Below are 24,699 nucleotides of genomic sequence, written 5' to 3' on the forward strand. Positions count from 1 at the left end.
AGGAGGAGCATCATCTCACGTGATGCTGACAACCACCCTATCAGGCAGGGGAGCAGGGAAAGGTCTGCCCAGGGTCACACGGCCTGGCTGAGGCAGGGACCAGATCTGAACCCAGGCTGCCTGGTCCAAGGCTGTGCACATAAATGAAGCAGCATCGTTAGGGGGTCAGCAGGAGATGGACAAACGCCGAGGGACAGTTGCCTTTATCCCTACTGTCAGTGCTGAGAGTCGGCGACTCAGAGCACTTTCCATGACATCACCTGTCTCACTGTAAAACCAGGATGACACCTGTCTACCTACCTCACCGGTAGATGTGAGGTTCACACGAGTGCCTGTGAGTGAGTCTGGCAGGTTTAATGCACCACATAAACGAGAGGCAGTATTATTTTGCTGAAAGCACCCCGATATTAACTTCAAATAGGCGAGGTGAGTGACACCCTCCCAAGACCACAGACATAATTAAAGAGAATGGAGAAGGACATCAAAGCTCCTCTTCCTCACCTCGACCCTGGGGCACACAAATGAGCACAACCAGCAATTCGCTGACCTGTACCAGGCACTAAAGGATCACACCTGAGTGGGGTCTTGGGGACCCCAAACTTGCACTTGGTGTCAGAAGGAGTATGGTCTTCGTAGTCCCTCTGCCATGTCATTCGTTCCTCACATAAACTCAAGGAAGTGGTGTTATTTCCACCTTACAGATGAGAAGATCCAGTAGCTTAGAGAAGCTGTCACTTGCCCACGATCCTACATCCAGCAGGCGGAGAGGAGGAGTTCTTCCCTGAGCGGTAGCATCAGTGACACTCTGCCCTCGGCAGGTGAGTCTGCTTCCTTCCGCTAGACCAGTCTCTGATACCCTGGGAGCCGGAGGCAAATGAATAGAGGGTCTCCCTCTGTGCTGACGCTTTGAACACCAGCCCAGGCATGGGAGAAGGGGAGGTCTTAGAAAGCACTTTAGTAGGGAAAAACACAATGGTGTGTGGATTCTGGGTGGCATCGTGACCTTACCCTCCCCGACTCGAGGCAGGGACACCCGCAGCAGCCCTGAAACCCAAACCTTAGCCGCTTCGTGGTCAGAGCCAAACCAGCCTTTGGGAGCAGGAGGTGAGATGGCAGTGATGCAATGCCTCCCAGGACAGGACATTCCAAGAGGCCAGGCGGGCAGGGAGGGGGTACCCAGAGCAGGAGGGGCAGACGGGGTGGCCAGCCGCACATCTGCCCCCGAGTCAGACATGGTGCCCCTGTGCCCAGCACTGCCGCCTGCCAGGATGGGGACGGGGGAGGCAGGAAGGAGTCTGCACACGCAGCAGATTCCAACCCCAGCCTGGACACCAAGCTGTGGCTGTCAATCCTGACACCCATCACAGGGAGCCTGGGGTGGCCAGTGCCCTCGGCCTGCTGCACACACGCCATCCAAGCTTTAGGCCACAGAACTTGTTTCACAAGAGCTGTTGATTTAATGCTGCCCTCTCCCCAAACAGCTCTGTGGCCTGAAGCCCCAAAATACAAAGTCAAGCAACATGTCATAGCTAAAATTCTTCCTTTTGTTCTTTCTTTCTTTCTTTCTTTCTTTCTTTCTTTACTTTTTGACAGGCAGTCAGTGAGACAGTCAGTGAGAGAGAGAGACAGAGAGAAAGGTCTTCCTTTTGCCGTTGGTTCACCCTCCAATGGCCGCCGTGGCTGGCACGCTGCGACTGGCGCACCACGCTGATCCAATGGCAGGAGCCAGGTGCTTCTCCTGGTCTCCCATGGGGTGCAGGGCCCAAGCACCTGGGCCATCCTCCACTGCACTCCCTGGCCACAGCAGAGAGCTGGCCTGGAAGGGGGGCAACCAGGACAGAATCTGGCGCCCCGACCGGCACTAGAACCCGGTGTGCCGGCGCCACTAGCTGGAGGATTAGCCTAGTGAGCCGCGGCGCTGGCTGCTTTATTTATTTTTTAAAATCTATTCTATGCATTTGCTTTCCATTTTACTTTATACATGTACACAAGAGCAGAAGCAAAACCCAATCAGAACACCTGGCTTTTGCTTTATCCTCAGAGTGCATAGACACAAGTAATACCTAGCTACAGAGACACCTAGCAAGCGACTGTTTGATTTTTGATGGACACATAGTGACACTGTACACATGTGCAGGGAAGCAGGTGGTGTACATGTGCAGTGTGCAATGATCAAATTCAGGTCAGATGGGCTGGTGCTGTGGCACAGTGAGTAAAGCCGCCGCCTGCAGTGCCGGCATCCCATATGGGCGCTGGTTCAAGTCCCAGCTGCTCTACTTCCGATCCAGCTCTCTGCTATAGCCTGGGAAAGCAGTGGAAGATGGCCCAAGTCTTTGGGCCCCTGCATCTGCATGGACGACCCAGAAGAAGCTCCTGGCTCCTGGCTTCGGATTGGCTCAACTCCGGCCACTACAGCCATTTGGGAAGTGAATCTGCCTCTGCCTCTCTGTAACTCTGATTTTCAAATCAATAAATAAATCTTTAAAAAAAAAATTCAGGTCAGGTCAGAAGCATTTTTCATCACCTCCAACAGGTATCATTTCTTGGAGCTGGGAACATCCAAAGCCTCTCTTTAGATATTTCTAGTAAATTGTTAACATTTGTCAACTACCATTAGCATGAGAACTTGCTCTGCTCCAACTGAATGCAGGCACCCAGTACCCTCCACTGACACTCCCCAGCCTATGCTGAACCTCTGTTCTGCTCTCACTTCTGTGAGATCCATTGTTTGAGCTTGCACACGTGAGTGAGAACACACAGCATTTGTCTTTCTGTGCCTGGCTTATTTCACTAAACACAACGTCCTCCAAGGCTCATCCAGGTTGCTATAAATGGTGGGAATTCATTCTTTTCTATGGCTGAATAATATTCTACTAAGTATACAAGGATACTCCATGGAAAATGGAATTAGAAGGTTGCCTTGGTGCACACAATTTTGAAGTCCATGCAAAGTTCTTTCACAATACGTATTTTCCATAAACTTCTTGGAGGCCCCTCACATTGTCTTCCTTTATCCACCTGTTGGTGAACACCTAGAGCAAGTGTGATGCTTTTTAAGGAGAGGGATTTTCCAGGCAGGGTCCAGGCAGGTGACTCCTGCTCTTTGCACCCTCAATGGTGGCTGCCTAAGTGGGCCTGAGTTGGCAGATGAGCTGGAGGACCCACGACGGCTTCACTCCCATGTCTGGCACACTGTTGGTGTGGCTGGAAGGCTGGGCTCACCTGGGACCATTAAGGAGAAAGGATTTTCACTTGGAAATAACTGAGAAACACAGTAGTATTGATAACAGTGACGTGATTGAACCTGGGACTTGAAAAACTAAATCAGCTCTGCCCCAGGTGTTATCAACCCACAGGTCCCCAGCGCGTTGGAGACTGGGCTTCAGGATGTCCGTGAAAACCACGAAACGAACATTTTTTTACAAAATCATTATGTGTGTGCTCCAGAGTAAATTTACCAAGGCCAAAGCGTTCATCAGCTTCTGAGAGGGACTTCTGACCCCAAATGTCAGAGCTCCCAGCACATTCAGGTCAGGCACAGCCTCTGCTCATTTGCTCCTGAGACATCTTTGTGAATCATGTGGGATGAGAATGGTCACCCCGCTGGGCAGTCAGGACAGGGCCGAGATGGCCCCGGCTCACCGACCGTGGGGGCCACTTTATAAGCAGCTCAGTGCCAGAGTTCACTGCTGCCCTCCTCGCTCAGGAGTCCTCGCAAGACTTAACCTTCTTGGGGCCGGCGCTGTGGTGTAGCGGGTAAAGCCACCGCCTGCAGTGCCTGCATCCCATATGGGTACCTGTTCGAGTCCCGGCTGCTCCACTTCCGATCTAGCTCTCTGCTATGGCCTGGGGAAGCAGTATAAGATGGCCCAAATCCTTGGGCTCCTGCACCTGCATGGGAGACCCGGAAGAAGTTCCTGGCTCCTGGCTCCAGCTGTTGAGGCCCTCTGGGGAGTGAACCAGTACGTGGAAGACACTCTCTCTCTCTCTCTCTCTCTCTCTCTCTCTCTCTGCCTCTCCTTCTTTCTCTGTATAACTCTTTCAAGTAAATAAATCTTAAAAAAAAAAAAAAAAAAACCTTAATCTTCTTGAAGACAGAGATTGGGCTTGACCTCTGAATACAGGCCAGGCACACAACCAGTGCCCAAAAGGCCGTGTTCGTGGGGAGGACTGCCTGGATGGGGGGCCAAAGAGTCAGTGCAAGATCGCCGAGCAGCCTGAGTGGCAAGCTCCCTGCTTCCACCCATTCTAAAGCAACCCAGGATCCCTACGATGTGGGGATCCCGCCTCTGCTTCCAGAAACAGAACTGAGAAAATCCTGACTGCAGTTTTAGATGCCAGCAGGTACAAAGAAACCCCTGTGGGCTCCTTCCTAAGAAAGCATTTTGCTGTGAAACCACTGCTTTGAGCAATCTCAGCTCGAGCAGCCTGCAATCTGCTGGCGCAGATGGGGTTTGCACGCAGCCTGGCAAGGCGAGTCCTGAAACATCACCAGTTTGAAATTCCAGCATCAGGTTCTGAAACCACGGATTCTGCACAAACGCCAGCAGATGGGATTCGTCCGTCTGCTTTCAGCATACTGTCAGCAAAGGGGCAAACACAAGCGCCTGGCTTGGACAGGCTTGGTCTCTCACTGAGCAACTCTGGTCCAACAGAGTGACCTTACTGAGCCTCAGCTTCTGCAGGTTTGTTAGAAGCATAGAGTGGGTATATAAAGTGCCTGGCACCGACTAGATGGTAAGTAGTATTATTTGGACATGGGACAGGAGATAAGCCTATATAAGCAAAGCAAATCTTGCTGTCAACACTTGAGAAATTCCATCTGTACTGAGAAGCACATGATTCTCTGCAGAATTCCCATCCACACAACAGAGAAATAAACTAACAATAAAAAGACAGGGCCCGGGCATTGTGGCACAGCAGGTTAAGCCATGGCCTGCTGTGCTGGCATCCCATGTGGGCACCAATTCAAGTCCTGGCTGCTCCACTTCCGATCCAACTCCCCGCTAACGGCCTGGGAAAGCAGCAGATGATGGCCCAAGTCCCTGGACCTCTGCACCCATGTGGAAGACCAGGAAGAAGCTCCTGGTTCCTGGGATCGGCTCCTGGCTGTTGCAGCAATTTGGGGGATGAACCAGCAGATAGAAGATCTCCATCTCTCCTTCTCTCTCCCTGTAACTCTGCCTTTCAAATAAATAAATAAAATCTTTTTAAAAAAGACAGACAAGTAACCCAATTAAAAAATAGACAAAGGATCTGAATAGACATTTCTCAGAGAAGACCAATGACCAATAAGCCCATGAAAAGATGCTCAACATCACTGGTCAATAGGGAAAGGTGAATCGTGATGAAATTGCCCTCCATACTTGTAAGAACAGCTAAAATAAAAAAGGAAGATAATATTAAGTGTTGCAAGAATGGAGAGAAATCGGAACCCTCACTTACCACTGGTGGCATTATACAATGGTGCAGCTGCTTCAAAAACCAGTTCAGTTGCTCCTCAAAATGCTAAATGTAGAGTTACCATGTGATCCAGAAACTCCTCACCTAGGTATATACCCAAGAGAATTGAAAACATGTCCACACAAAAACTCTCACACACGGATATTCAAAGCAGCATGATTCATAATAGCCAGAAAACAGAAATAACCCTAACGTCCACCAACCTAGAGACAAATCAGCAAAATGCAGTCTGTTCCTATAACGGGACATTATTTAATTATTTAAAAATGAAGCACAGGGCCGGGCTGTGGCTCAGCGGGTTAACGCCCTGGCCTGAAGCGCCGGCATCCCTCATAGGCGCCGGTTCAAGACCCGGCTGCTCCACTTTCGATCCAGCTCTCTGGTGAGGCCTGGGAAAGCAGTAGAAGATGGCCCAAGTCCTTGGGCTCCTGTACCCATGTGGGAGACCTGGAAGAAGCTCCTGGCTCCTGGCTTCAGATCGGCCCAGCTCCGGCAACTGCAGCCATTTGGGGAGTGAACTATCGGATGGAGGACCTCTCTCTCTCTCTCTCTCCCTCTCTCTGCCTCTCCTCTGTGTAACTCTTTCAAATAAATAAATAAATCTTTAAAAAAAAAAAAGCACAGGGGTTGGCACCATGGCTTAGTGGGTAAAGCCACCGCCTGCGGCACCAGCAGCCCATATGGAAGCCAGTTCAAGTCCAGCTGCTCCACTTCTGACCCAGCTCTCCACTACTGCCTGGGAAAGCAACAGAAGATGGCCCAAATTCTTGCGCCCCTGCACCTGCGTGGGAGACCTGGAAGAAGCTCTTGGTGCCTAGCTTCGGATTGGCCCAGCTCTGGCCATTGCAGCCATTTGAGGAGTGAACCAGCAGATGGAAGACCTTTCTCTTTCTCTCTTCCTCTCTCTGTCTATAACTCTACTTCTGAAATAAATAAATCTTTAAAAAAAAATGGGAAGCACTGACAGAAGCTACCATGTGGATGGAGCTTGTGCACACTATAAGTAGAAGAAGCCAGTCACAAGGTCACATAGTGCACAATTCCACGGACCTGCAGCGTCCACATCACGCACACTCACAGACACAGTAAACAGATTATCCACTGCCAGGGGTGGGAGGCCAGGGCGGGGAGGGAGGGGAGTGACTGGTAATGGGCATGCAGCTTCTCCTTGGAGTACAAAAGTGTTCTGGAATTAGACAGTGGTGATGGTGGACATATAACTGCACGGATACATAAACCACTGACATGGATACTTGGAAAGGGTGGATTTTATGGTATGTGACATATTTCAATAAAGCTGTTATAAAAAAAAAAACAGCATTCACATCCTACTTCTGGAGTTGCTCAGAGGGTTCTGTGAGCTGACGGATGTGTAGCTCCTGGCACACACCCAGCCCTAGAGCCCCTTGTCCACAGTACTGGAGGAGGAACCCCATGGAAACTAGAAAAAACAACAAATTAACAACAGGGATGCATTCTGAGGCAAGATCTGAGACTGGACATGGAAGGACAAAAAGAGACCTTAGCTTTATAAGCAGTGGTTTAACACTGTATTAATCTATGACTTATATACTTTTCAATTTAAAAAAATTTAATGTTTTTAAAGATATGCTTATTTGAAACTCAGAGTTATAGGGAAGGAGAAGCAGAGACAGAGTCAGAGACAGAGGGAGAAAGAGACGGGGGCAGGGTGGATCTTTCATCCACTGGTTCTTTCCCCAAATGTCTTCATTGGCTGGGGGTGGGCCAGGCTGAAGTGAGGGGCCAGGAGCTTCATCTGGGTTTCCCATGGGGATGCAGGGGCCCAAGGACTGGGGCCATCCTTTGCTGCTTTCCCAGGCACATCGGCAGGGAGGTGGATTGGAAGTGGAGCACCCAGGACTCGAACAGGTGCCCGTATGAGATGCAGGTGCTGCAGGCAGTGGCTATACCCATTACATCACAACACTGGCCCCAACTGTATAATTACATTTTTGTTTCATTGTAGCACAGTGGAACTACTCTATCTGATACCACAAGGGTAAGTCTACACCATTATACAATTGTCCTAACCCATAGAATGTATGAAGAAGCCTCCCAAAAATTCATGGAAAAAGGAAATGAAAAGATAATGCCCATTTCCATGAATCTGTTGAAGTCCCTGTGAACTGCAGGCTTTGGTAGTAATGACGCATCCATGGACTCACGCACACTCCAGGGTGGGCTGTTGACTGTGGAGAAAACTATGCACATGTGGGGACAGGGGGATACGGAAAATTTCCGACCTTCCTCTCAATTTGCTGTGAACTGCTCTGAAAACTGTGGTCTATTAAAAAAACAAGTAATTGAAAAACACCTGCCATTATGCTTAAAGCATATCTTTCTATGAACCATTTCAAGTCATCTCTCCTAACAACCATCATTAAACACTGAAAGAAACCGAGAGCCAAGTCTCTCTTAAAAAAAAAAAAAAACTATTATGTAAAGAAACAAAGAAACAGTCATTTCTAATATAAATGATGGCCATCCCCTAACCCACCCCCCACACCGCCAAGTGATCAAAGGCAGTGGTCAGAGGAGGGGGTGGTTCCCAAAGAGAGGACCCTCCCCAAGTGGAAGAGAAATCAAACCTCTGTCCCTCTGCCCACCCTAAGACACCCTGTTCCAACACCTGGGGGCCCCCAAGATTGCTGTGGGCACGTGTGCTCTGGGCTGTGGGTGAGGCGAGGAGGCAAGCGCCTTTACAAACAGCCTTAATCTGCTTGTCACGTTATTTTTAGGCTTGGTGGCATGAGAGGGTGCAGGGGGATCCAAATGCCAGGCTACATTAAGATGTTTCATGAGAAGCAGGGAGAAGCTTTCACAAGCAAAACCAGAGCCGGAAGCCACAAGTTGTTTTTGAAGATGACACCAATTAGGGAGGCTGCCGAAGAGCTTGCTGATGTGCCCTTTGGTCATATGAAAAGGCTCGGGCAGTGCGGTGATGATTTACAGCCTGGAGGACAGATGCACGCGCACCCCCACCTGTCCTGTCCACGGCAGGTTGCTCACAGGGCCCATTCCCGCTGCTCCACAGGAAGGCGGCCCCAATTCTAAAGCAGGCTGGGCCCTGGTCAGCAGTCTCCCGGGGTTCGAGGTGGGAGACCCATCTGACCAGTAGCAGACAGACTTCTACATGCTGGGGGTTGCCCTAGGGGCTAAAGAGTCACACAACTACAAAGCAAAATCTTTCTTCTCATGGAAGACAGCAAAATATACAAACTAAGTGGGGTCGATGATGAGTGCTTCAAGAAAACCCACAAGATGATGGGGTTAGATACAGGGCCAGGGAAGGCCAAGAGAGAAGGTGACAATTCAGCAGGCGATGTCCTGTGGGCCTCAGGAAGGAGAGTGCCAGACTGCAGGGGCAACAGCTCTGGAGCACCTAGGGAGAGCAAGCACCCAGGGGGAGGAGTGTCAGGGACAGGAAGAGAAACGAGAGAACACGAAGGGGAAGATGACATCATGGAAGGTCTTGCAGGTCACCAACAGCTCTGGACTCCACCCGAGGAACACAGTGGGCTCTGGAGCATTCTGAACAGAAGTCAGGACGACTCGACATGCATTTAAAAAGTCACCCTGGCTACTTGGGAAAGCAGACTTGGGGGAAGAGGAGGGGGCAGGCGCCATAGTGATGGGGTAGGAGAGCAGGCCATGGCGTGGTGTGGGACAAGCACTGTAAAGACTCAGGTCGAGCAGCCAGAGCAGTGGCGCAATAGGTTAATCCTCGGCCTGAAGCATCGGCATCCCATATGGGTGCCTCTTCTAGTCTTGGCTGCTCCACTACCAATGCAGCTCTCTGCTGTGACCTGGGAAAGCAGAAGACGGCTGAAGTCCTTGGACTTATGTGAGAGACCCAGAAGAAGCTCCTGGCTCCTGGCTTTGTGGCCCAGCTCCAGCTGTTGCAGTCATCTGGGGAGTGAACCAGTGGGTGGAAGACCTCTCTCTCTCTCTCTCTGCCTCTGCCTCTCTGTAATGCTACCTGTCAAATAAATGAATAAAATCTTTAAAGAAAAAAAAGACTTGGGTTGGAGGCCGCATGGCCTGCTCCTCATAGGAGCAGAGGTGTAGAGAAGAACTTGGATTCTGAATGTACACTCAGTTACAGTGAGAAAATCTACCTGGGCCTGAGACTGCTGGGGTCCCATAGTGGGTGGCAAAATGCAAACTCGACAGCAGATGTGGGACAAGCATTCCCACTCCAGGACTGCAAGCATGCTGTGAGGTCCTGAGCACCCCCAGGAAGCAGCCAGCAGGGTGGACACAGGATTCCCAAACATTGTGCCCAAACTCCTGGCAGCAAACAGCCCTGCTGACTCCACTATGAACAAAGCAGGCAGGACAGTTCTTACAGTGCTTGGAGGGGTGGGCACCGAGGCACAGCAGGTTAAGCCATCGCTCAGAACACCCACATTTCATATCAAAGTGCTGGTTTGGGGGACCACTGTTGTAGCAGAGTGGGTTAAGCCACCTCCTGCAACACCAGCATCCCCTATGAGCACTGATTTGTGTCCCGGCTACCCCACTTCTGATTCAGCTCCCTGCTAATGGCCTGTGAAAGCAGCAAAAGGCAGCCCAAATGCTTGAGCCCCTGCACCTAAGTGGGAGACCTGGAAGAAGCTCTGAACTTCTGGCTTCGGCCTAGCACAGCCCCAGCCAATATGGCCATTTGGGGAATAAACCAGTAGATGGAAGATATCTCTCAATCTCTCTGTCTTTGTCCTTCCTTCTCTCTCTCCATAACTCTCCTTTTCAAACAAATTTTAAAAAATAAAATCTTAAAAAAAAAAAAAGAAAATCAGCACTGGTTTGAATCCTGGCTTCTCTGCTTCCAATGCAGGTTCCTACTAACACGCCTGGGAAGCAGCAGATGATGGCTCAAGTATTTGAGTCTGTGCGACATACACACACAGACCCAGATGGAGTTCCTGGCTCCCAGCCTTGGCCTGGCCCAAGCCTGGCTGTTGCAGACACGTGGGGAACATGGACAATGGACTAAAGACGTTGGTCTCTTCTCAGCAGTAGGTGTAGGTGGAATGAGTAGAGTATGTTCCAAGAACTCAAGTAAACCCACCACATTCCTTAAAGTTCCCTGCAGTGTTATCATCCATTGGAACAAGATGAAATTTGCATGGATGAAATTGTAGGGAGCTGTAGAGAGAACTGTAGGGAGAGGGAGACAGTAGGGAGTGGGGTGATGGAATATTTATGAGATATGAAGGGAAAAGATGAGACAAGTCCCAATAGTACTTCTAAAGAATATTGAAATATGAGGGTGTGGTGAATTAAATATGAAGATCACCTTCACCAACTGCATCACTTATTAAACACCTTATTTTGCTTTGTGGAAGGAACCATGAGAGGAGAATAGGGAGCCAGCATCACACAGTTCTGTCCTCAGATGCCTGCGATCCAAGATGACCACTATGGTGTCCATCATAGGACACACAGACAAGACCAACATGACAGCGGCAGAGCCACCCGGTTTCCCTCTATGCAGAACCCAAACAACTCACGAGACGAGCTCAATCACTGATATTTAAAAATACAAGCAAAGGGGGATTGGGTATTTAGCCTAATGGTTAAGACACCGCATCCCACCCACATCAGGGTACAGGTTTGATGCTCAGCTCCAGTTCCTGACTCCAGCTTCTGGTTGATGCAGCCCTTGGGAGGCAGCAATGATGGCTCCAGTGACCAGAAGACCTGAGTTGTATTCCCGGCTCTTGGCAGTGTAGGCATTTGGGAAGGGAGCCAGTGGGTAGGAACTTTGTCTCTGCCTCTCAAATAAAATTTTTTTTAAAGCAAGTATAGGAAGGATAACAGGCACAACAATAAATTCAAATTTTTCATACTTCTAAAATCTTTCAAGCCATACTCCAGCCATCTGTTCAACAAGTACGTGCTTACTCAAACACCCACTGCCTTCTGAATTCCAACTTGCTCTTTCTTGTACTCTCATTCCAAGTTAGGACATAATCTATACCTTGAAAGGTTCAATCGCCCAAACAACACCCTTCCAACAGTTGTAGAAAGTGACCAGTGACTGAATGAAGGCAGACAATGCATTTCTAGCTGTGTCAACTGCAGCATAATCAAGACCTTCTGTAGGCGGCTCCAGGGGCGGGAGAGGACAGTGCCCTGGTGCTCAGGGCCCAGGTAGTGGCACAGTCAGAGCACTTGTTCTACAGCAGGAAATGAGGTCGGACCTGGGGCCTGCTTGGAGAGCTGCTTGTGCACCTAGAGCCCACGACTAGGAAAGGGAAGAGACAGATGTTGACAAAGAGGACCTCTCAACTAATTACCACTTGTCTTTTCCAAACTGGGGAGTTAGTGTAAGTACTTTACTTTTCATCATTTATATTCCACCTGTTTTATAAGCAGAGGTGAGACTTCCTGAGACAACTTTGCTTCAAGTCAGCGGAAGAACCACACCCCTAACAACAAGTCTGGATGGTGAGTTCCGGTGCTCACCTTACCTAGTTCTTTCCTCCTGGATGCATAGGAGGATGACACTCCTTGGCCCCCTCAGCATTGAGAGCGCCTATGGGATTAGTCCTGGCCAATGGATGTGAGTAGCAGTGACGTGTCCTCCAGACTGCAGCATTTCACTGCTAGTGGGAGACCCCTCAGTAGCCTCTCCTCCTGTCTCAGTGGCCCAGAAGACTGCATATTCCAGTTAGTGTATGATGAGATGATAGATCCACAGTCATCCTGGGATCCTGAGGGACCATGTGGATCAATCCCTCCAATATTCATGCCCCAATCCAGAAGGGATGTGTGAATGGGTGAGAAGAAAATCTTTGTCATGTTAAAGCTTCTGGGATTTTGCAGTTGTAGCATTAGCTTAACCTATCACGACTTAACACAAAAGCCTTCAACATAGTAGAGCATTAAGATGTGCACACAAATACAACCAAGGAGAATGACCTTGGCCTGACACACAAAAGGTACTCCACTGATGTCTGGTGACAGAGCATATGAATGACTGTCATAAAAGTGGTGCAGGGGCTGGTGCTGTGGTGCAGCGGGTTGACGCCCTGACCTGAAGCACCGGCATCCCATATGGGCGCTGGTCTGAGTCCCGGCTGCTCCACTTCTTATCCAGCTCTCTGCTATGGCCTGGGAAAGCAGTAGAAGATGGCCCAAGTCCTTGGGCCCCTGCACCTGCATGGGAAACCCGGAAGAAGCTCCTAGCTCCTGGCTTCGGATTGGTGCAGTTCCGGTCACTGCAGCCAATTGGGGAGTGAACCATGAGATAGAAGATCTCTCTCTCTCTCTCTGCCTCTCCTTCTCTCTCTGTGTAACTCTGACTTTCAAATAAATAAATAAATCTTTTTTTAATTTATCAAGGATAAATAAATCTTTTAAAAAAGTGGTGCAGACGGTGCAATGATGGGAGATAAATATACTCACTTCCACCTTGGAGATAATCATTAAACAATGATGGGGCAGAAGAAATATTAACAACCTGAAGGTTTTTTAATTTGCAGGTTTGCTGATATTTTCCTCAAGTTTATCTAGGGAAGTCTCTTCAACAAAGGTAATTCTTTTCCCTAGGTCACCCTTGCACTAGGAACCTAAGGACCAAGCGACAATTCAGTCAAGTTAGATTCCCCTGCCCTGAGCTGCTGGGTCTCTAACCAGGTGACTGGTGGAAAATGAGTCCTCTCTTGACTGGGCTGAGAGACGCTTAGAAGGGGTGGATCGTGTTGCCCCCCTGCAGGAAGTGATGGGGCCGAGGACCACCACAAAGGGCTCCCCAGCCCGGCTCTCTCTCTCTGATGCTCCCACTGGCGGCTCCTGCGGCCCTGGGCCACCCACCGCTCCCAGCGGCTGTTCCTGCTCTCTGGGGGCAGCAGCTCCTTCTGACAGCTGCCAGCAGCTGCTCTCACCAACAGGTCTCTTAATAAGTCCTTGCTCTCAAGTAATGTGATCTTCCTGGGGTGCCTCAAGTTGGCAGCTCCCGGGGCCCTCTGTGTCTTGCCCCTCTAGCAGCTCCTACCAGACTGGACGGCCACGTGGCTAGCTCTACATGCATGCCACCCCTGCTAGCACAGCTTAAGACCAGCTTTCTTTGTGGCAGCCATGGTGCTAGAGACGGCCACCGAAGAACAACTCCTTTACCAAACCTCCTCTTTGCCCTCTGAGAGCCGCAGATACAGTTGTTTCTATCTGCCCAGCACGGGCAAGACCCAGGGCCACGAGCCTCTTAAACCAGGGAACACCCTCTTCTTGCTTAAGAGGATCTCCTACCATTTCTCAACCCCAAGTAAACCATGGCCCAAGTATCCACTCAGTAGGCTTGGCAGAGGCCCCAGCTTCCTCTTCCCACATCCCATCTGCAGGATCAGGAGCACCTGCCTGCCTCCAGCCCCAGACATAGACCTGCTTGTCCCAGGTCCTCACTGTAAGGAGTAAGCTTCATCCTAGTAGCTTTCCTGGGACTGATGCCATGTGACATGCATCCTCAAGGATTCATATACCTAAACAACATCAGTCTTCACAAGGAAGTATTTCTCACTGTTCCCAAACAGCTTACGAAGGCAGCCTCAGGAGGGTGGAAAATACATTGGAAAGAATAAGGAGCCCTAGATTCTGGTTTGAGACTAACCATTAACTGCTGGGAAATTCAGAAAAAAAAATACATAACCATTGCCCTAGGCTTTTGTTTCTGCATCTGTAACCTGAGGTTAGATATGCTCCACCTGCTTTAGGGAATGGTCATGAGACTGCCATTAATTAATGAATGTGACAGCTCTTCCCAAATACTGCACAAAGCTTCTGGGAATAACGAGAAAAGCTTGATTTATTCATCCTTAAACTTGCAAGTAATGCATCTATTGAATTAATTTAAAATTTCTTATCACTGCTCTAAACATTCAAATTAGAGTACTAAAAATAGCTATTGTACCCCTGTAGTGTACAAAATGCAACTACAAAACACCAGAGATTGGAGGCTGGTTCTTGTTCCCTAGCAATTTACGCTGGTCAGTGCTATAATCTAATTTAATCTTACCATATCTAAAATGAGAGTCTAAAAGGACTCGCGGTTTATCCAAGCCGTGTCCCTCACTCCACACCTAATGTATGTTACTCTGTGCCAAGACTTCCTTAGGAGCACACAGAAGACCTGCAGCCAGGCCAGACCTGGAACCTATGTGTCTGGATTCCTTGGCCAGGGTTCGTTCCATGTGTGAATCACCTCTCTGCATCCCCCCTGTTAGTCCAGGCTCTCTGTCAAACTGTATCTTCTGTGGTTCTCTCACTGCAAGTCCTGAAGAGTGGGAAGAGGAGAGCAAGAACTGAGAGTGGGCTGAATAAAAGAAGCTTTATAGAAGGTAGCCTGGGGAAACTGAAGGAAAAGATACTGAAAAATGTATGCGTGAGGATGACCTAAGATGAAGAACACCATTTAAGGATACTCCACAGACTACAGAGTATAATAGATGGGCTGACAAAAGTGCTGGGGAATTGTAGATAAAACATAATTCCTACCAAACAGAAGTGTAAAGTCAAGTGCAGGTGAGAAAGTATACACTGTGATGTAACAGAAAGAGATTATTGGGGTCATAAGAATAGTTTTATTAATCTCAATTAATAAATATTGAAATATTTTAGAAAGCTTCTTTATATCATGCTTGGACTATTCCAGTAGCTACCGAATTGGAGTACTCTTTAGTTTAAAAGGATTCATCTCTGGGGCCGGCGCCATGGCTCACTTGGTTAATCCTCCACCTGTGGTGCCAGCTTCCCATATGGGCACCAGGTTCTAGTCCCAGTTGCTCTTCTTCCAATCCAGCTCTCTGCTGTGGGCCAGGAGGGCAGTGGAGGATGGCCCAAGTGCTTGGGACCCTGCACCTGCGTGGGAGACCAGGAAGAAGCACCTGGCTCCTGGTTTCGGATTGGCTCATTGCCGGCCATAGCAGCCATTTCGGGGGTGAACCAATGGAAGGAAGAGACCTTTCTCTCTGTCTCTCTCTCTCACACTATCTCTATCTGTCAAAAAAAAAAAAAAGGGATTCGTCTCTGTTCACAGTGATTTCTGGTATTACCACTACTACCACTACTACTACTTCACACACACACACACACACACACACACACACACAGTATCTTGAGGATGAAGAATTGAGGATTGAGGGGAGCATTTGGTGCAACAGATTAAGTTGCTGCTACTCCACTTCGGTCCTAACTTCAGTTTGGCCAAGCCCTAGCTGTTGAGAAGTAAACCCACAGATGGAAAATCTATATCTGTTTCTGCTTCTCTCTCTCTCTCTCTCTCTCTCTCTCTCTCTGTGTGTGTGTGTGTGTGTGTGTAAGCATGTGTATGTGTCTGCCTTTCAAACAGAATTTCGGTAAATAAATGAAGACCAGAGTTGGAATGTGACTTATTGCAAAGCCACACAGTTAACTAACAGTTAACCATGACTAAGCACCTTGTTTGGATGCATCCTTCTTTGCTGGTGTTGTTTAACTTTTTTATTTGGAGATTTATTATGGATACACATATAGTCACAAGAAATAATATCATATGATTTCATGTAAATTTTACTTAGTTTCTTTCAATGGTAACAAGTTGTATAACTGGAGTACAATATCCTAAGCAGGAGATTGATAACTACTATAATACACAGACCTTATTTAGACTTTACCAGATTTGCATGCATTCATTTGTATATGTGTATGTTTATATCTAGGCAATTTAATTTTTTTAGAAAACTTTTATTTAATAAATATAAATTTCGAAAGCACAACTTTGGATTATAGCGGTTTTTCCCACCCACTAACCATCCCATATTCTACTCCCTCTCCTTTCCCATTCTTCATTAAGATTCATTTTCTTTTTTTTTTCTTTTTTTCTTTTTTTGACAGGCAGAGTGGACAGTGAGAGAGAGAGACAGAGAGAAAGGTCTTCCTTTTGCCGTTGGTTCACCCTCCAATGGCCGCCGCAGCCGGCGCGCTGTGGCCGGCACACTGGGCTGATCCGATGGCAGGAGCCAAGTACTTATCCTGGTCTCCCATGGGGTGCAGGGCCCAAGCACTTGGACCATCCTCCACTGCACTCCCGGGCCACAGCAGAGAGCTGGCCTGGAAGAGGGGCAACCAGGACAGAATCCGGTGCCCTGACTGGGACTAGAACCCGGTGTGCCGGCGCCGCAAAGCAGAGGATTAGCCTAGTGAGCCGCGGCGCCAGCCAAAGATTCATTTTCAATTATCTTTATATACAGAAGATCAACTGAGTATATACTAAGTAAAGATTTCAACGGTTTGCACCCACACAGACACACAAAGTATATGAAGACTAGTTTTACCGTTAATTCTCATAGTACAACACATTAAGGACAGAGATCCTAGATGGGGAGTAAGTGCACAGTGATTCCTGTTGTTGATTTAACAATTGACGCTCTTATTTATTACATCAGTGATCACCCGAGGCTCTTGTCATGAGCTGCCAACGCTATGGAAGCCTTTTGAGTTCACAGACTCCAACCTTATTTAGACAAGGCCATAGTCAAAGTGGAAGTTCTCTCCTCCCTTCAGAGAAAGGTACCTCCTTCTTTGATGGCCCATTCTTTCCACTGGGATCTCACTCACAGAGATCTTTCATTTAGGTCATTTTTGGATGCATCCTTTCTTAATAGAAGAACGACACAAAATAGTACAAAACACAAGTTTAATGAAAATGCATGACAATTCAACTGGAGAGAAAAATGCTATTTATACAATTGTAACATATCACCTTTTAGGTTACTATTTCCAAGGTTTATATGCTTCCTGTATCTCAAATGATGCCAAAACTTTATTTTTTTTATTTTTTATTTTTTTTTATTTTTTTGACAGGCAGAGTTACAGAGAGAGAGAGAGAGAGAGAGAGAGAGGGGTCTTTTTTTTTTCCATTGGTTCACCTCCCAAATGGCCGCTACGGCCAGCGCGCTGCACCGATCCGACACCAGGAGCCAGGTGCTTCCTCCTGGTCTCCCATGTGGGTGCAGGGCCCAAGCACCTGGGCCATCCTCACTGCACTCCTGGGCCACAGCAGAGAGCTGGACTGGAAGAGGGGCAACTGGGACAGAATCCGGTGCCCCGACCGAGACTAGAACCCGGGTTGCCAGCGCTGCAGGCGGAGGATTAGCCTAGTGAACCGCGGCGCCGGCCAATGCTGAAACTTTATTATGGGGTAGGAAGGGTTATTTTCCACTGTAGATCAACAACATATTAGCTGATGTTATACAATAAACAGAGGTGGGGACAGAGATGAGATGAAGACACAATCTGTGCCTAGGAATCCAGAATCCCAGAAGGTAGGAAGAGAACTCATCAGTGAAACTTACGTCTCCTGGCACTGGCACGGTATACAGGTGATGCTCATTAAATGTTGTGGGAGGCAGGAACCAAACAATGAGAACATAGTGACAGAGGGGACAGCTTCATGGAAGAGTGTGAACACAGCATGTTTTCATTTCTTTACCACAACTGCCCCGCCTGGGCTATGTCAATCCCGTCCCCCTCTTCCTCTGGGGGCGCCTCCTGGAAGTCATCGTGACCCAGTTCCTCGCCCATGTGGCCATTTCTGACCACCCAGTCTCATCTGGATTTCTAAGACTCAGCCATGGTCATTTCAGAGCTGAGCTCAGAGCTCTTTCCCCTCCCCTCCTTCCAAGCCAGGCAGGAGCTGTGGCTGTGGTGGCCTGAGAGAAGGACCCATGGTGGCCTGTCCTTTCCACATCTCCATACTTCCAGCTTCTCGCCCACTCTACTGGATAGGGCAGCCAAGGGGAAAGACTGGCCAGCCTCTGGTCTCACATGCACCCTGAGCCTCCTCTGTGGCCTTTGAGCTCAGTAACCCTGACAAGATCCTGCAGAGGTGTGCTACGACTGCCCGAATGTGGAGTCCTGGCCGCGCCCCCGGGTGATGGAGGAACATCCTGCTCAGCACGGCCACACCTGTGTTGCTCGAAAATGACCTCAAACACAAGGGGAGACGTCCAGTCCAGCCATAGTCCGACAACTGACATCTGCTCTCATCAGCACAAAGGTCAGAACTAGAGGCCTTAGGAGCCCAGGGTCCAACAGCGCAGTAAGAATTTGGTCAAATACTGTGGTTTTCACACTTCCTGCTTTTTAGCAATGAACTCTTTTTCATGCAAAATACCAGGTAAAAGTCTAAAATGTAGTGCTATACTGGCCAAAGCAGGTCTGGGGTGGAGCTGAGGGGACCTTAACTCTTCCTTGCCCCTCTGCATCAGCTGGTCCCAATAAAAACATTCCTTTAAACTCAAGTGTGCTTTCCTTTGGTTCTACCTTGAGCCTTAGAATTTTTTAAATTATAATTCATGGGGCGGTGCCGTGGCTTAGTGGGTAAAGCCACCGCCTGCAGTGCCTGCATCCCATAGGGGCACCGGTTCGAGACCCAGATATTCCACTTCCCATCCAGCTCTGCTATGGCCTGGGAAAGCAGTAGATGACCCGAGTCCTTGGGACCCATCAGCCATGTGGAAGACCCGGAAGAAGCTCCTGGCTCCTGGCTTTGGATCGGCACAGCTCCGGCCATCGCAGCCATTTGGTAAGTGAACCAACGGAAGGAAGACCTATTCTCTCTCTTTCTCTCTGCCTCTGCCTTTCAAATAAATTAATTTTTAAAAAAGAAATTATAATTCATGTTGAAAATCCAGTTTAAGATTTGCCAAGACCTTCAGTCACAAGCACAGAGACAAAAATTGGAGGTGAGCCCCTCCCTGCAGTGTCTGGCAGAAACTTCTTTCCACAGCCGGCTTGCCCGGATCTCCCGGTGGCCTGCTCTGGCACACCCAGCCCACCGGCAGGGGTGCCCTCTCCAAGGCGTCAGAATGCCAGTGTCATCCCTGCTCCTCTGACTAAATCCTGGCCATTTCACAGCAGCAGGAGGGCATGCACAGTGCCAGAGATGTCACAGAGATGTGTGGAATCCCAAGCTGTTTATCTCCCCCTGAACCTGACCCCTTCCCCCACACTGACTGGGTGGAAGATGGCCGGCCTGCCCAGTCCTGCTTGCTTCCAAGGGAGCTACAGTTTGGGCCAGGAGCCATATGGTGCATTTTTGATCTGCAGTTGAGGGGTTGAAAGGCATTCAAAAAATAGAAGAAAAACAAAGAAACCTAGCAGCTGATAGCCATGGGCTTCGAATGCAATAAAATTCCATCAAGTGCTTCCTATAAAATTGGATACCAGGCCCAGATGATCCCCAAGTTTGCAGACACTGCTCGATGCTTCTGCTGCAGACAGGGCTCCAGGCCATTGCCTGAGCATCACCATCACCTCTTCAACTGGCCTTCTGAATAAGAACCCCAGGACCCTGGCCCCCAAGACCCCTCCTTCATTAGGCTGGTGGTCATCAATCCATGTTGGAATGATGTTGGAAATGCAAAAGCCCAAAACCAGTTGGACTGAAGTACCAGGTGCATAGCAATGCACAGCACCAGATTCATAATTTACATGGCCCAGAGGGAAATAAAATGTGGGGTGCCTGGTTCACAACTTAGTGAGGATTTCAAACAGTGGCAGCAGAGCTGTAAGCCAAGCACGGGGCCCTTCCAAGCAGATCACCCAGCCCTGCCGATGCACACTCCTTTAACCGTGTGACGACCAAGCATCACTTTTTATTTTTAAAGCTTCAGATCTACCATGTTTGCCTTTTAAGACCATCCATACTGTTTTTCTAAAAAATGCCTAACTTTCTCCAAGGAATAAATTGGCAGGAGAGCAATAAGTCCAGGAAAAACATTTTCAAAATGGAATCTTAGCCTCAGCTTGATTGAGCTATGTTTGTTGACAAATTTTCCAGTTGAAATGAATTGGCTACGCAGCCAATATTGTAAAAATACACACAATGCATTCTGGAATATCAGGTTAGCAGAAATGAAAACTTAAGCTCCATTTTATATCCAGCAATCTACATTTGAGATTATTTACAACATGAGATACTTTTCTTGGGAAGATTAATACGCTTTCAACTTTTTAAACAACAACAAAAAAAAGTGCTTCCTTCTCAATACTCCCAATAGGCTGTCACTAAATATGCTTCTCTTAAAAAGGGAAGAAGAAAACCTTATCACTTGGCAGATTAAACTGTATAAAATTAAGAATTCTCTTTAGCCTCTTTAAAGTGCAATAGGTTCATTTTACAACACAAAATCCAAAATCGCTATATAAAGTTTTCATCCAGCGTCTCCCCAGATCAACTGAATGCATTTCCATGTTCAACATGATCTGTGCACGCATAAGAATAGCTTGATCTTTTCTACGTGATAAGAATACCGAGAATTCTTTAACTGCTATAAAAGGCTCCCAAAAGCCACCAAAAGGCCTGGACCACATTCCTTGGCAATTATCAGTGTGAGGAGGAGGCAGGATCAAGACAGAGAAAGAGGGCAGAGTGGTTAGAAAATGGCCTGGACTGCCAGCAAGCCTCTTGGAGTTGGAGAAACAGCTGCCAAATCTCTTCTGCCTCCAGCTAAGGAGAATCACTTTAATTTCTGAGGTTCAGCCTTCTGAGACAGCCCAACACACCACCCTGACATTTCTCAGCTCATCAGCCCAGCACAGAACAGAAAAGATCTCCCACCCATGCTTGAATTCTGATGGACACATCTCAGAACACTCAAGTTTGTGCAAGCTTTTCCCAGGGCTCAGTCTAGCCATTCAATGAATGGCACTTAAACAGTATCGTTGGTTTCCTGGGTGATGCCAGGAAGAGGCCAAAGGAGGCCAGCTCTGTGCATGGTGGGCCTGAGCTACCTCCTGCAGCTACATAGCGCCATAACCAGAGACACACAGTCTCCAGCCGCTGCAGATGGAGAAGGGAAGGCAGCTCACATTTCTTAAGAACCTATGGTTTACAGAGCCTACCCCCAAGCCCTTTGAATGGATGGTAATTAACCCACAGAAAACCCTACCCTTTTGCAGATAAGAAAGCTGAAGACAGCTGTAAGGTGACTCATTCACAGTGCAGCTACAAACTGGCTTCAAGTTCACGTCCACCAAAACTCAAAGGCTCTGATCTTTGTGCTCCATCAGTGGTGAAACGGAATGGAAGGCACAGGCAACGAGGCAGACTAGCGTGTCTACAGAAGTCTGCAACAACAATGAAACCATAAAAGTCACATGTTTTTCCTTATTCCCAGCTATCAGCATTTCCAAACGATGTCAGTGAGAAGCTAATTCTCAAAAACAAGCGATTTTTTTGGCTGAGGCTCTAAACGACTAGTGCAGCTATCCATAAGTCTGAATGTACACTGGTATTGCTTAGCCTTTAAACAGCCTCGTGTTTACACGCAAGTTATTGCAGAACTCCAAGACTGGCAGCTGCACATTCAGACTCAGGCTCAGCTTCACACATTGGTTTCAGAAATAAATCCGTAGTAATTTAGAATCTTTCAGTTCCAGCACAGTTGGTATCTCCAATCCCTGCACTACTGTTTGTCCTTGGATTCAGAGAGAGCTGACAGGAACTGTGATAGCAGCGGCTGCAGAAATGGAGAGATGAGACTCGAATCACTTCAGTGCAGTCACTGTGTGTGACCACCGGGAGCCTTTTGTGTCTAAACTCTTCCACAGCAAATTTCAGGATAATAATTCTGCTGGGTAAGTACAAATTGGAATTCATATACGAAATATTGAATTTGAGAATAGTTATCTTTAAGACAAATGTATTCTTTTTTAATCATTCATAATTTGAATGAAACAAATGATTAAGTGACTGAAAACTCAAGAAGAAAATTCAGAAAATGTCTGCTGATAACATAACTTTTACTGAAAAGAATTTTTTCATGCAGAGGACAGAAGAGTGAAAAAGTGCTTGCTGTAGGAGTCAAGGGTGAGCTTTCGCTGCACCCCCTCTGCCTGACCACCCCACAGAAAATCAGCAGCCTTGAAGACCGGGGAACAGCAACGCGTGGCTCAGCCAAGAGTCTGACTTTTTGTCTGCAGTGGTAAAATGCTAAAGCTCACTTCCAAGCAATGCCATATTTCTGGTCTCTTTTTGTGAGTAAAGAATGCCCTTTCAAAAAATATATATGCTTCTACAATGATCTTTATTTTTTACTTAAAACACATACTCCATATGAAATCGATGGATTTTCTTCAAACTCAAATTATTTCCAAGGTTTCCTCAAATACAAATGATCATCAAATTCCCAGTGTCGGGTAGTGGTGCCACCAACACCGACAACTGCTTCTGTATCCTCCACTCTCTTCCATCCGTGGCCTCCCAGCTATGCGTGGGGCTCTTATGAACCTTCTATAACCCAACTGCACACAATCAAACGGCTCCTCTTCCCAACTACCCAGTTCCAGACCCACTTTAGACATTTGCTGAAGGCAAGAGTCATCACCATATCATTTGAGTCTCCTTCCCTTCTCTGCCACTTACATAGCCCTGGACACATTGTAAAGGTCAATGGTCTATTTTAGTTTATCTAACAAATACTGATCACATGCTTACTACAAGTCACAGGCTGGAACATAAATTTGTTGTGGGGAGGTTCACGCCTAACAAAGTGTTACTTTATCCCTATTAAAGTAAAACAGGCAATTACCATATGCCCCAGCAATTACATTCTTGGGCATCTATCCCAGGGAACTGAAAACTCATTTTCACACAAAAACCTACACACAAATGTCCATTGCAGCTTTATTTGTAATACCCCAAAACTGAGAAGAGTCCAGATGTCCTTCAACGAGGGAGTGGCTAAACAAATCATGGTCCATACCTATCATGGAACACTATTCAACAGGAAAAAAAGAATGAAATATTGATCTACTAAAAACTTGGGTAAATTTCTAGGAAATAGGCTGAGTGAAAAAGGCTAATCATAAAAGGTCATAAATCAAATGATTCCATTTTGGAAATGACAAAATTTTAGAAATGGAGAACAGGGCCGGCGCCGCGGCTCACTAGGCTAATCCTCCACCTAGCGGCGCCGGCACACCGGGTTCTAGTCCCAGTCAGGGCACCGGATTCTGTCCTGGTTGCCCCTCTTCCAGGTCAGCTCTCTGCTGTGGCCAGGGAGTGCAGTGGAGGGTGGTCCAAGTGCTTGGGCCCTGCACCCCATGGGAGACCAGGAGAAGTACCTGGCTCCTGCCATCAGATCAGCGTGGTGCGCTGGCCGCGGCCGCCATTGGAGGGTGAACCAACAGCAAAAGGAAAACCTTTCTCTCTGTCTCTCTCTCTCACTGTCCACTCTGCCTGTCCAAAAAAAAAAAAAAAAAATGGAGAACAGATTAGTTACTGCCGGGGATTTCAAAGAGGTGAGGCAGGTGTGTGTGGCTATGGAAGGGCACCAGGAGGGATCCTTCTGGGTGATGGAACTGTTCAGGCTCTGGATTGTGGTGATGGAAACACAAACTACACATGTGATAAAACTGCACAGAACCAAATATAAACACACATACAAACAAGGACAATAGGATCTGGGGAACCAGAATAAAATGGAAGGACTAAAGGTTACTATCCTATAAATGTTCCTATCCTAGTTGTGATATTTATCATAATTTTGCAAAACATAAGGAACAAATCTTTATGGAAGCTCTGAATTATTTCTTACTAGCTGCATCTGAATCCACAATTATCTCAAACAAAATCTCAAACTCTTAAACACTTTGTATATGGTGCTTGGTAACCACGAGGTACCAATTTAAGCACTTAAACATGAATTCATTGACTCCTCCAAACAACCACATGTTGCACGTACTGTTATTATTCCCATTTTACAGATAAAGAAACTGAGGTTAAAGAACTTGTCTAAGAGGCACCTAGCAAGTATGTAAGTAGTGGAACCCAATCCCACTGCAAGCAGTCGATCTAGAACTGTCCCATCTGAGATCTCGGCATTTTACTCTTGAAATCTGGGGATGGAAGGATGCAAGAGACCCTGAATCCTGACAGCTGCTTTTCCAGAATGTTCCAAAATCCAAGCAAAAGTATGACCAATCCTTCCCATCATAAAGCCAATCATAAACTTCACATGCTTTCAACTTGAAAGGAAATTAACAGAACTGCTGGAATCCAATGTAAAACCTTGCACCAGGTGGGAGCATGAATGTTTTCAACACTTGAAAGCAACTTGCCACGGAGGTTAGAAACTCAGACAGAGTCAGCCACATTTGGGAGCACGTTTCACGGGGCGAGAGTGAAGAGCCCGAAGAACAACATGCATCTGGGAGTGGATGAAAGGGGAA

At 47.7% G+C, this 24,699-nt stretch overlaps 1 protein-coding gene and 1 long non-coding RNA gene across 5 annotated transcripts in view; one reads left to right on the plus strand and one right to left on the minus strand.

Annotated features, from left to right (window-relative positions):
* Window positions 1-24,699, minus strand: part of RBM20 (RNA binding motif protein 20) — a 218,731-nt gene that overhangs the window by 130,922 nt on the left and 63,110 nt on the right. The gene's annotated exons all lie outside the window — the stretch shown is intronic.
* LOC149121924 (uncharacterized) lies at window positions 21,948-22,550 on the plus strand. The gene is made up of 2 exons (XR_016221570.1): window positions 21,948-22,104; window positions 22,296-22,550. It is a non-coding gene; the product is annotated as an uncharacterized LOC149121924 (long non-coding RNA).

Source organism: Oryctolagus cuniculus, chromosome 15, assembly GCF_051225735.1.
Source record: "Oryctolagus cuniculus isolate XC-2025 breed Fujian yellow rabbit chromosome 15, ASM5122573v1, whole genome shotgun sequence".
In the NCBI taxonomy this organism is placed as follows: domain Eukaryota; kingdom Metazoa; phylum Chordata; class Mammalia; order Lagomorpha; family Leporidae; genus Oryctolagus; species Oryctolagus cuniculus.